This window comes from Dipodomys spectabilis, unplaced genomic scaffold (assembly GCF_019054845.1).
Source record: "Dipodomys spectabilis isolate Male_0828 unplaced genomic scaffold, ASM1905484v1 ptg000205l, whole genome shotgun sequence".
Classification (NCBI taxonomy): domain Eukaryota; kingdom Metazoa; phylum Chordata; class Mammalia; order Rodentia; family Heteromyidae; genus Dipodomys; species Dipodomys spectabilis.
Genome location: NW_024870882.1, coordinates 4,433,717 through 4,446,650, shown reverse-complemented (window position 1 = coordinate 4,446,650; position 12,934 = coordinate 4,433,717). Strand labels below are relative to the sequence as shown.

General features: G+C 37.3%; 1 non-coding gene across 1 annotated transcript; it reads right to left on the bottom strand.

The window, feature by feature from the left end:
* Nucleotides 1-12,486: 12,486 nt before the first annotated feature.
* LOC122122143 lies at nucleotides 12,487-12,593 on the bottom strand. The gene has a single exon (XR_006150127.1). It is a non-coding gene; the product is annotated as a U6 spliceosomal RNA (small nuclear RNA).
* Between the last annotated feature and the right edge of the window lie 341 nt (nucleotides 12,594-12,934).

The window sequence follows — 12,934 nt, the reverse complement described above, 5'->3', positions numbered from 1 at the left end:
GCCATACATGATGGAAAGGCATGTACAAAAAATAGAGCGACCCAACCTCGAACCAGGATATATCTAGGCGAAGGACCGAATGAGGTGTGGCCAGGTGGGAGACAAGTCTGGCCACACTGGATCTACATGTTACTTCAAGGCCTGGGACTCTCCTCTGGTCAGATGGAAAGTGTGACCAGAGGCTGCCCAGGTTGTGACTTAGGAGGAGGGGGAGGTGGCTGCCTCCAGGTGTGCCAGATACCTAGGTAATACATAAAGGGTGGAAACTTAGCCAAGAAGTGAGGAGGTGTCTGCATAGGGTCTGCATGGCCTGGGGCAAACCTACTACCAAATACACGTAGTACCTCTGCCATGTGACTCCTGACTCCAAACAGTTCATTCTCAATTATTTTCTTTCTTTCTCTCCTTCTTTCTTTCTCTCTCTCTCCCCCCTCTTTCTTTCTTTCTTTCTTTCTTTCTTTCTCTTTCTTTGTTTCTTTGTTACTTCCTTCGTTCGTTCGTTCGTTCATTCGTTCGTTCGTTCGTTCGTTCCTTCCTTCCTTCCTTCCTTCCTTCCTTCCCTCCTGCCCTCCCTCCCTCTATCTCTCCCTCCGTCTCTCTCTCCCTCCCTCTCTCTCTCTCTCTATCTCTCTCTCTCTATTTCTCCTCTTGCTCACCTTCCCTCTCTCCCCTACCTCAGTATTCTCAACTCTCAAATAATGAACACTTGCTGAGTTGAACTCACAGGCTTGGAAGTGCAGCTCAATTGGCGAATATGAAATTTAATTTAATGTTACCTTACACCTCTACCACAGGTCACTGGAATCAAATAATGAACACTCAACAGCATGACATCTCATGCCATTTGGAAGAGGAAAGCAAGGACGCTCACTTCGTTCTCTGAGGTCTATCCTGGGAAGGTGTGGAAGACTCCACCCTCCTCTTGGTGAAATCTCAGCCCAGTTTCTGCATCAGGAGAGGTGACTGCCACCAAGTGTGCCAGTTACGGACACAGGTACTAGGCAAAGAATTAACCTCTTGTGTTGCTGAGATTAATGGCATGATTCAATATGGTCCACTAGTTTGTTGAGATTGAGACTTCCTAAATTTTTGGTTAGGCTATGTTCAAATTGTAATCTATTTATTTCTTATTGCTAACTATGATTATACATGTGAGCCAGCACATCAAACCATTCAAAGTCCTTTATCACACGTAGAAGACATGAAGTTTATTTTCCCAAATGACATACAAGTTGACAGACAGCAAAAGTAAATCCTTAATTCTGGTCGAGATGTGTTTTTAATGTGAAACAGAATTACTTAGCAAAATATCTGACTACTGTGATTATATTTTCAAACTTACCCTACATTTCAATATCAAATCACCTATATTAGCCAATGATTAACTCAAATTACCTGTAATCATTTACTTCTGTCATATCTTCTAGAGGTAGGCAGAACAAGAAAGACTAGTCTTGTTAGGGGTGGGGTCTCTTGTGGAGTAGGTGGGACTTTAGGATGGAGACTGGCAGGTGGACAGGTTTAAAGTGGAAGAAGGTGGGGTCACTGGGGAGGAGGCTGTTTGGGGCAGAGTTTGGAGGAGGAAGATCAAGATTACAAAGGAGAAGGTTACTTAGAGGAGGGGTTCTGGTGGAGCACTGTGAGCCTTGTGGGATATGGGTGGTGTTTCCCATAACGCAGGGAAGAGAACGCAGCCTGACAGAAGTAGGGGTTTATGATGCAAGAATGTGGAACTATGAGGAAGAGGCTTTTTGGGGTCTGGCTTTGAAAGGATAGGGCGATGCTAGGAAGAAGTGGGCTAGAAAGTGGCGGGGTTTCTCGTGGAGAATGGAAGGACTTTGGGAAGTGTGTTAGGGTGGAGGTGAGGTTTCAGGCAGAGCAGGATGTAGTTCAATGTATGGAGGAGTTTTTCAGGACCAGGGCTTTGTGAAAGCAGAGATAGGATACAGTGGACTAAACTAGTTAGGACGGGGTTTCTGGTGTAGCCAGTCACCACTTCGAAAAGAGGAGTAAGGTTGAGTGGGGATTTAAGTGTTGCAAGGCAGGACAAGGACTTTGGACAGGGTTTCCAGTAGTGCAAGGTAACCTTCACCAAGGGACTCTGAAGGGACAGGGATTTACAGTTGAGCCTGGTGAGGCTTCCAGAGGGAGGCAAACTGGTGCAGTGGTTTCAAGTGGAGCAATGTGGGTGTTGAGAGATGGGATAGTGTGGTCGGGGTTTTCTAGTGAGGTTTTTCTGGAGCAGCGCAGGGCTTGGATTCATAGGCCTATTGGAGGAGGGGCTTTGAAAAGGAGTGGAAGGTCTACAAATATATAGGATATTATGGTCAGGGTATCTGGTGTAGTAGGGTGTGTATCTGAGGGAGGACCCAATAGATGGAGGTTTATCTGGGGAGCAATGCAGGGCATTGAAAGAGTAGATATGGGAGGTGGAGAGGCTTGTGGTGAAGCAGGGCTGGCTTTCCCGCCAGAAGATGTGCTGTGTGAGAAGCTTCTGGTAAACCACGGTGGGGCTTCAAGGGCAGTTATATGGAAGTGGAGGGTGTTTGGTATAGCATGATGGAGTTTGTGGGAAAATTTATGTTCAGGGCTGAATTTGAGAGGTTAGGCCACTTAGAAATAGACTAGTTATGGGTGGAGTTTCTGATGAAACAAAGAAGGGCTTGAGGAAGAAGTCTGATTGGGGGTGGAGTATGAAAGGGAAGGGAGGAGCTTGGAGGTACTACAATATGGGAGCAATGGGACTGTGAGGGACTAGAGTAGTTAGGAGTGGGGTAGCTGGTGGATGAAGGGAGAATTCCAGGGAGGAGCCTGATGTAGGTGGGGTTCTTGGTGCAACAAGGAGGAACATAGAAGGAGGAGATATAGATGTGGCCTGGTTTCTGGTGGTAGAGAGCAGGGTTTCCAGGAAGGGGTGGAGTGGAGGAATACTTTCCCTGTAGCAGAGGAGGACTTTCAGGAAGGAATCTGGTCGCAGTCAGGACTTTGAAAGTTTATAGCAGGAGTACCAGGGAGTAGGTTAGTTAAGGTTGGGCTTTTTAAGGAGGAAGCTGCCCGGAAGTGTCTTTCCAGTGGATTCAGTCAAGTTTTATAGGAAGTAGGGTTAGGAAAGGGGCAAGACTTAGTGAAGAATGGAGAAACAAAAAATAAACCGTTACTCCTAATAGAACACCATTTTCTGTCAGTTTTGAATTATATTACTTTTATGTATGCAAGAGATACTGCAGGAAGTAACCAAGTAATAATTCCTTCCTAGTGAAATTTTTCTTTGTTCCAATTGAGTGAAAATAAAACCACAGGTCACATCAGGCTCAGAGACATACAGTGGGCTAAGACACATGAAGCACTGCACTTGATTCCCCAGCACAACCTTTAAGGACCACAAATAAAAATTTTAAATTGTCTCACTTAGTAAACAATGGACACTCTATTGTCTTAAAAATTGTGAATGAATATAACTTTTACTCTGACCATTTTAGAAATCATAAAAATAAGTAAGTAGTAATGTTTTAACTTTATATAACCTTGGAAAGTATACTAAAAATAATTAGGAAAATATAAAATTGTACACAGAATGTTTGTTCTCCAGCAACAATTTTAATCTAAAAGAATTTAAAACTAGAAAATTGCCATATAGTGAGATTGCAGCATTGTTTCTTTTTAGTTCTCAAAATGGTGACTTAAGCAATGTGTCTTTATCATTGGATGCACCGATGTTAAAACATATCTAAGAATGTGAAGCACTACTATACAAACCCTGTAGAAATTCAGAAGGATCTGTGAAATGATGTTGCAATAAAATTAATGACTTATTAGAGTAGGAATTGATCTTCACTAGGCCCAAAAATATTTTCCAGAAGAAAAGGCTACATTGAAAAAAAACCAAAACAATGAAAAGAAAGCAGGGAGGCAGACCTTGAAATAAACATTATCCAAAGAACAACATCTATTGAGCCATGATTGCAATCTTCTTTTACATAAGTTACAGTTACTGACCCATGTTCTTTCCTAATGCCAAATAACAAAGCCATGAAAATGCAGTAATCATTTTCAAGGTATTAGAATTTACAGAAAGAATTCAATGAATGTATTGCTAGAAAATAAAGATAGATGTCTGAGATAAAGAGTGAAGAAAATATCCCCAATTACTGGCCTTTTGTGATGAGAGGGGTACAAAACAATACACAAGGAGAATGGATGGAAGTACAGTAGTGCATACCAGTAGTTCCCAAGGTGCAATGTTGAACAGGGGAGAAAATAAACATAACAATCAAAGGACTTAGCACTTGAGAGTAGAGCGAAGAACAGTGAAAATACATGGAGAATTACAAAGGATGCCCTTGCATAGTGTGCATGCAGAAGTGTGCATGGCATTGAAGTCTAAAATATGTGGAGTTATTATAGGAAACTACTTGTACTCAAATGGTGTGACGATCAGTAATAAATTTATGATTACAGGACATTGAATAATCATAAAGGTCTTGCTTCAATAGTGCAGAGTTAAACCTTGATAAATTCTGTTTTGAAACAGCTAACACACTATAAAACCAAGACAAAAAGTTTCAAATTATATATAAGTGACTTGACTGCAACAAGAGAGTTCAAAAAATCAAATCACATAATGTGGATGCAAAAGGATAATATTATTAAGGTAATCTTTAAACAACACACATTTTATGTGAGTAGTCCTGATTATAAATTAATTGTTTTCCTTACAGATTTTGGATTCACAAAATCAACAAATAACAAAACAAAACAAAAGAAAACAAATGACACTTGGCAATAGAGCTGGATGCCAGTATCTCATCTCACGAGGCTGAGACTGGAAGATCATGGTTCACAGATGGCTGGAGTAGCAATCCACGAGACATTTATGTTCAATTGTTCAAAGACAGAATGAAACCTTGGTTCAAATAGTAGAGACTCAGTCAGAGTGAAAAAAAAAGCTAACAAGGTTTTGAGGCTCCGAGGCAAGTTTCATTACTGCACACACGCATGCACACACACACACACACACACACACACACACACACACACACACACAAACACACACACATACAAATGGAATCAGAGGAAGAGGGAGAGCAAAAAGGGAACATTAATAGTTTAAAAAGTGAACCTTTCTGATGGAGGCATAGAATTCCATTGTGTATCTATACCTCATTTCCTTGATCCATTCATCTACTGAGGGACATCATGGTTGGTTCCATATCTTAGCTATGGTAAATAATGCTGCAATAAACACAGTCATGCTGGTAGCTTTAGTGTGGCCTTGTTTGTGATCATTTGGGTAAATGCCCAAATGTGGGATTGCTGGGTTATATGAGAGCTCTATGTGGAGTCTTTTGACGAACCTCCATACTACTTTCCAAAGTGGTTGAACAAATTTACACTCCCACCAACAATGCGGTAAGGTTCCCTTCTGTCCACATCCCCTTCAGCATCTGTTGTTATTAGAGTTCTTGATTATAGCCATTCGATACAGGTGGATCCATTGCAAGAAAGAGATATACAAGTCATTATGTGGAAAAGCAAACATTACCACTTGGGGGGGGGGGGAGGAGGAATGGGTGGGGGACGTGGGGAGGATGGGAAGGGGAAACCAAGGAGGAGGCTACAATGTTTGATAAGAAATGTACTCATTATCTTGCCCATGTAATTGTAACCCCTCGATACAGTATTTTCACAATGAAAAAAATAAAAGTGAACCTATCTGCCAGGACTATCCTAAGCATACATTAATTAATGAAAATGAGGGAAACCATGGATCCTATGTTCCTTTGAGTCTGGCTTCCTTCACATAATATGATTTTTTCCAAGTCTTTCCATTTTCTTAAGAAAGAGGTGTGTCATTCTTTCTGATAGAAGCATGAAATTCCATTGTGTATATATACCATTTTTTTTGATCCACTCATCTATTGAGGGGCATTTGGATTGGTTCCATATTTTAGCTACGATAATAATGCTGTAAAAAACATAGTTGTGCTAGTAGTTTTAGTGTACGTATATGACAAAGATATGATAATAAGCATATATCAAAAGGTAGAAGCATGAAGATATTAAAAACAGGAATGAGAAAAGGATGTCCACTCTCTCTATTACTCTTCAATATAGTAGAGTACTTTCTAGCAAGAGCAATAGGCAAGAGAAAAACATAAAGGGGATCCAAATAGGGAAGAAGTAAAACTATCCCTTTTCACAAGTGAAATGATCCTATATTTAAAGGACCCTATAGTTTCCTTCCTCAAGTTAGTAAAGGTGATGTTAACCTTCAGCAATGTAGGAGGGTATAAAACCCACAAGAATCAGTAGATTTTCTGTGTTACCAACAATGGGAATGATAGATCAAAGCATAATATTCTGCAATTGTGGCCAGCCTGGAGCACATTTTCCAAAGAATATTCTGTAGTGTAAAAGAGGACCAACTATCAAAATAAAGGTGAAAATACTTGTATACTAGAGACTGATTCATGTTGCTTATATCTGTTGTTGTTTTAATTACTTCAAACACATGGATAATTTATATTTGGATTACACAAATTGCAAAGGATTAATGGAATCAAAATTCAGTTTACTTTCATATACCCAATATAATACAATTAACCCCTTATGGAAAATTAAGTCCAACTGTAGAAACAATGTCAGGAATATAAAATAAGCCCTCAGTAAGTATAATCTGGCACACATACACCATCATCTACTCAGAAATTCAGTCTCTCTATAAATATTTATTTGATACAAAATAATAAAAACTTAATTACTGAACGTGAATTTATGAATCATCTGAAATACTCCTCGTGTATATAATTTATATAATTGTATAGATGTCACCTAGACAGGAATTTAACATGCACGTAGAAATCAAATTTCCACAATTTAAGATAGATGAGAGTAGTCATACCCTCATGTACTGTGTGGTGTGAATTTTACCACAATATTGAACCCTTCAACCTAATACCAAATTCATGTGGAATAATTTATTATTTGATGTTAAGTGCTAAGTGTAGAATACAACTTGAATTACTACATTAATTTACATAAATGAAACAATAATGATGTATTCTTTAAATTTTAATGGTTCTCAATTTTACAATTCCTGAAATATATCATTAAAATTAGTTCCACTTTTTTCTTTTCTATAGCTACTAAAATTATATATTAAACATTCAATATTAAGAAATCAATAAGTAACATATTATTAAAATGATATACTATTAAACGTTGATTTGAATTATATTTCTAACAAATTGTGATGTAAAAAACATTTAATAGAATTATGGGTAATATTTTTTAAACTTACCAGCTAGTTATTTGTTTCCTAGTTGTGTCATTTGTTATTGTTCCAAGTCATCTCTCCATGTTCATAGTTTTTTTATATTTGTTTTTTTCGGGGGGCTGGGGGTCCGGTCGTGGCGCCTGAACTCTGGGCCTGGGCGCTGTCCCTCAGCTCTTCAGCTCAAGGCTAGCGCTCTACCACTTGAGCCAGAACAGCACGTCCAGCTTTTTTCTTTTTGTTTATGTGGTGCTGAGGAATTGAACCCAGGGCCTCAGGCATGCAAGGCAAGTGCTCTACCACTGAGCCACCTTCCCAGCCCTCCACCTTAATTGTTTAGTTTTCTTTTTTATCTCTATTGGCTCGCTGATTGTGCATTTTGTTTTCCCTTTTTAGTGACTGACATGAGGATGAAAATCTGTATGATAGCTTATTACTTCCTATGTTACTGTAAAATTCCTTTTCTCTACAGCTGTTCTACTCTTCGTTGTATACTACAGTATTTCCCCCACTCCCATCTCCTGTATTGGTGCTCTCATGTATGTTATTTTATTTTTTATTTAAATTTTATTGTCAAGGTAATGTACAGAGGGGTTATAGTTACATAAGTAAGGTAATCCTTTTTTTTCTAACTTGTTACTCCTTCCCCCATTTTTCTCCCTCTTCCCTCCCAATCCCCCCAAGATTATTTCCAATATATTGTCTTGTGAGTATCACTTTTGCATAGGTTTCCCCTTTGTTCTTTGTCTCTCCATTTTTTTTCACTTTCCCTTCCCTAGTTGAAATTAACATAATTACAAAACCCAGGGTATCAAAATCAAATATATTGACTATAGGGGATAAACCTATAAGTCGGGAAAACACAAAAGGTTAAAAAGAAATCACATAGTATATTAAGAACAACAACAACAAATAACATGTTCTGGAGTTTATTTCACTTGGAATCACCTTATATGCTCATATTCAAATAACAATTGAGCTATTCTGCTCATCTACTAAGATTATCCTTGATGTACACAATAATCGTCCCCTATGACCCAGTAATCCCATTTCTGGGAATTTATCCAAGTGACCACAAGCAAGGCCATACGAAAGCTTATTTACCATAGCTAAGATATGGAATCAACCCAGATGCCCCTCAGTAGATGAATGGATCACGAAAATGTAACACACACACACACACATACATACATACCTACACATGGAATACTATGCTTCCATCAGAAAGAATAATACCACTTCTTTGTCAGGAAATGGAAGATCTTGTAATAAAACACATTAAGTGAAGTAAGCCAGACTTAAAGAAACATATGTCCCATGGGTTCCCTTATTTATAATAATTAGTTTATATCAAGGATAATCTCATGTATTTTAATTTGGCATTTTGTTCTATGTTGAGCATACTTATTGCTATCTTGTTTGTTATTATTTCTGCAAACAGGCCGGTATATTTAAAGAATTATATTCATCTCATCCGTTACTGAAGGAGAACAACTAAAAGAGCAACCCCTACAAGGAAGAACAACTCCTACTTAATTAGATTCATTCCTATGTAAAGCCAGTGTTTTTCCCTGCATCCTCATGTTGTACATTACAACTCTGTACTCGGTCATCCTGTATAACTACTATAATCTATATTGGGACATAAATGCCCCAGCTATTCCAGTTTGCTTTACTTTTTGAAAAATTTCTCTGTTGTTTTAGGTTGGTGTGTATGTGTGTGTGTGTGTGTGTGTGTGCGTTTGTACAAAGATCAGAAGACAACATTTTTCTTCATTTAGAATACATCTTTCAGGTCATTGTAAGTTGTGGCTAACTGGAGAAGTCTCTTGCTAGTTTAGGTATGAAACAGAAAAATATATTTGTGCATGCACCACAGTTGTTTATTAGTATGTAATTGAACACAAAACTTCGATTTATATCTTGCCTGTTGTCAATAATGTGAATAACAATGAACTATAGATGTATTTACTAGTTACCCAGAGAGAAATAATCATATGATTGGTGGTCGGATGATATTTCAACTCTGTATTTTTTTAGAAAACCATACTACATTCTAGAAGAGAATAGTAACCGGTATTTTGAACAAGAGTGTAGAAAAAAATTTCCTTTTCTCGACACTATCACCAACATTATTACGTTTTGAGTTTTTTGAAAAGGCAGGTTTTTACTATGTGCAGTACCCCAGACTAGCCTTAGACTCAAATCCTCTTACTCCAACCTGCCAAATGCTTGCATTAGAAGCCTTTACCACCACACCAAGTTCCTTTGATTTTTTTGATAAGAGTTATAATAGTTATGATGTAGTATCATAGTAATTTTGAATTGTATTTTTCTAATGATTTCTGTTCACAAAGCATTAATCCAGCATAGAAGTGGTATTAAACACAACTTTGTAAACCCACTGGTGATTTTCAGGGCATTTTGGAAAACATGTCTACTCAGAACTTTTGTCGATTTTTAATCAAGTTCCTTGTTAATCTCATCTTTAATCTCTATATACAAAATCAGTAATTAATTCAATGTAGTAGAAAGGAAAAAATTGAGAAACTCCTCACAATTTTCAATTTTCAATAACATGATATTGTTTAAATCATTTTCTGTTTACGCTTCAGCCTATATAACTCAATGTATTTAGACCTTTTACAAGGCCATCTGTATTTTATTTATTTTATGCTGATTGCTTTTTCCAAAGCCTGCATGTCTAATTCTCCTTGGTTTCTTGCAGTCTAATGTAGTTCAGGTTTCAAACTGAAGAATAAATTGAAGGAAGCAACCAAAAAAAGAGAGTTCTTCTCATCTGATGATGCCTCTACAAGAATGAGAAAAGTGTTCATCCTGCTAAGAACTATGATAGGATATCAAAAGGAGAATTCTTTCTTCTAGGTCTTCTCTACCTTTGCAATTTACCTTAAATGATGTAAAACTCAATATACTGCTCAGTTACTTTTACGTTTTATCAGTTTTGCACATTATCATATGGACTTCACCTCAGTCTACAACATTCCTTCATTATTCTGTCCCTGATAGTTTTACACTATCAAGACATGAGATAACCAGTTTGATTTACAGCATGAGAAGTTATCCAGCTGGCTTCCTTGGAAGCACAGCATAGTCAATAGACTTCTGGTTGCTTACTACATGTAATGATTTCGGTAATATATATCACATTCTGTTTAATACTAAAAAAACTGCTGGGTAAACTGAAAGCTCATTCATAGAAGTTTATGTTAAGTTTTTCACAAGTTTTATGTCTCTTAGGTCTTAAAAAATTTGCTATAATGGTAATGTTATTACCATTTTAGTGTTGAGAAAAATTGTAATTCAAGGCACTAAGTGCATGACCCAAAGACACATAGTGAGGAAGGAAATGAGTCAAAATTTCCAAAAGCCTTTCAGCAATACAAAAATGTAGGTAAAAATCTCTTCATTCTCTTGTACACTCAATTCAATATTGATATTGTCCAATAAATAATAGCATAAAAAATATAGCCATGGTAATTTTTTCTATCACATTTTGTCTTCAACACAGACTGTGTTGGTGACATTGGGTTATCATGCACAGAGCTGAGATTATAAATTGAGGTCCAAAGAGAGCCAAATTTCTTCTGTCCCACAGTTCCAGTATCCTTTTTAAAAAGCATTAAAACTTTTAAATACCATCACTTACTGTCTTTTAAGAATCCCAAAACATAAAAAATTCACATATAATCACTACAAAAAGCTTTAAAAGTAGGAAATAATAAAACAGGCCCTCGTGAACTAAAGTTTCTTCTACTTTTGAAATTATTCCTAAAGCCTTGTACTGGTTTATCATACCTGTAATCTTGTCTACTTGGCATATCTACTCAGGAGCATGGGATCTGTGGATAGGAGTTGGAAGCCAATTAAGGCAAAAAAAATTCACAATATTATTTTTCAAAAATTTAAATGAACTAGCAAACGTCCAGGAATGGAGATGTAGCTCACATAGTAGCTCACCAAGCTAGAGAGGGAAGGCCTAGCGAAACCTTGAAGCCCTGAGTTCAAACTCTGAGCATGCTAACATGCAGGCACATACACACACACGCACGCACACACACACACACACATACACTTATTCAAAATATCTTCAGGTCAGTGTTTTGCATTAATTTCTTTGTTAATGATATTATATGGGTAAAATAATAGAAATACTCTTCCATCTCAGAACATTTTTAAACGTTTTTTATTGTAAAAATACTGTACAGAGAGGTTACAGTTACATGAGCAAAGTAATGAGTACATTTCCTATCTAACATTGTTACTTCCCCCTTGGTTTTTCCCCAAAAACCTCTTCCCTTCTACCTCCACAAGTACACCCTTCACCCCCTCCCTCCCACCTAGCCTAAATTGTAAAGTTAGTTTTTCAACCTAGTGTCTTGGGCAACTCATTGTTACAATGGGTCAACCAGTATCTCTATTTAAGCATTTTGTTTTTTCCCTTTCCCTCTCCAAATTAGAGAAGTGTATATAAATGAAGGCGCATCAACACCAAATACACTGAAAACAGAGGTTATACTGTGTGGGACGACCATATTAAAAAAAAAAAAAAAAAAAAAAAACCACATCGTACATTACAGGTGCATTAGAAACAATAGCAAGAAAGGGGAAAAAAAACCAAAAAACACTTGTGTCCCTATCTTGGGTTCATTTAGCTTAACATCAACTTATCTAGTCATATGCACATAGCTTTTGACCTTTTCTGCTTATCCCAGACATATATAACTTATTGCAAATACGGGATACCATGGGACCTATGTTTCTTTGGACTTGGCCTATTTCAGTTAATATAATTTTTTCCAAGTCTTTCCATTTCCTAACAAATTAGGCAATGTCATTCTTTCTGATGGATGATAGAATTCACACACACACACACACACACACACACACACACACTCACAAGGTTTTCTTGATCCATTCATCTATTGTGGGGCCTCGGGGTTGGTTCCATATCTTAGCTATGGTAAATAATGTTACAATAAACAGTTGTGCTGGTAGTTTTAGAATGGCCTTGTTTGTGATCATTTGGGTGAATGCACAAAAGTGAGATTGCTGGGTCATAGAGGAGCTCTATGTGGAATCTTTTGAGGAACCTCCATACTGCTTTCCAAGTGGGTGAACAAGTTTATACTCCAACCAAGAATGCAGTAGGGTTCTCTTCTTGCCACATGCCCTCCAGCATCTGTTGTTGTAAAAATGTGGAAAGCTTCACGAATTTGGGTGTCATCCTTGTGCAGGGGCCATGCTAATATTCTCTGTATTGTTCCAATTTTAGTGTTTGTGCTGCCGAATTGAGCACAGAACATTTTTTATATATAAATTGGAATTGATTTTCTTAAGCTAGATAATTCAACAAAAAGCAAGTTCAAAAGAATTGTGAAATTTTAGAACCATGTATTTCTTACATAAGCACACATTTAAGAATAAAGTCAAGATTGATATGACAAAAAAAAAAAACGAATCCAGATGTTTGTTGTTCAAGAGATGTGTAGGAGGAGGAATTCAATTATTCTACACAGGGCACCTGTCATAATGAACACTGCAGCAAGTGTTAAGGTATGTAAAAGTTTTAATGTTTTAAATTTTTAATTTTGGGAATTTGCTTATATATGCCAAAATTAAGACTGTTTGACAGGTCAT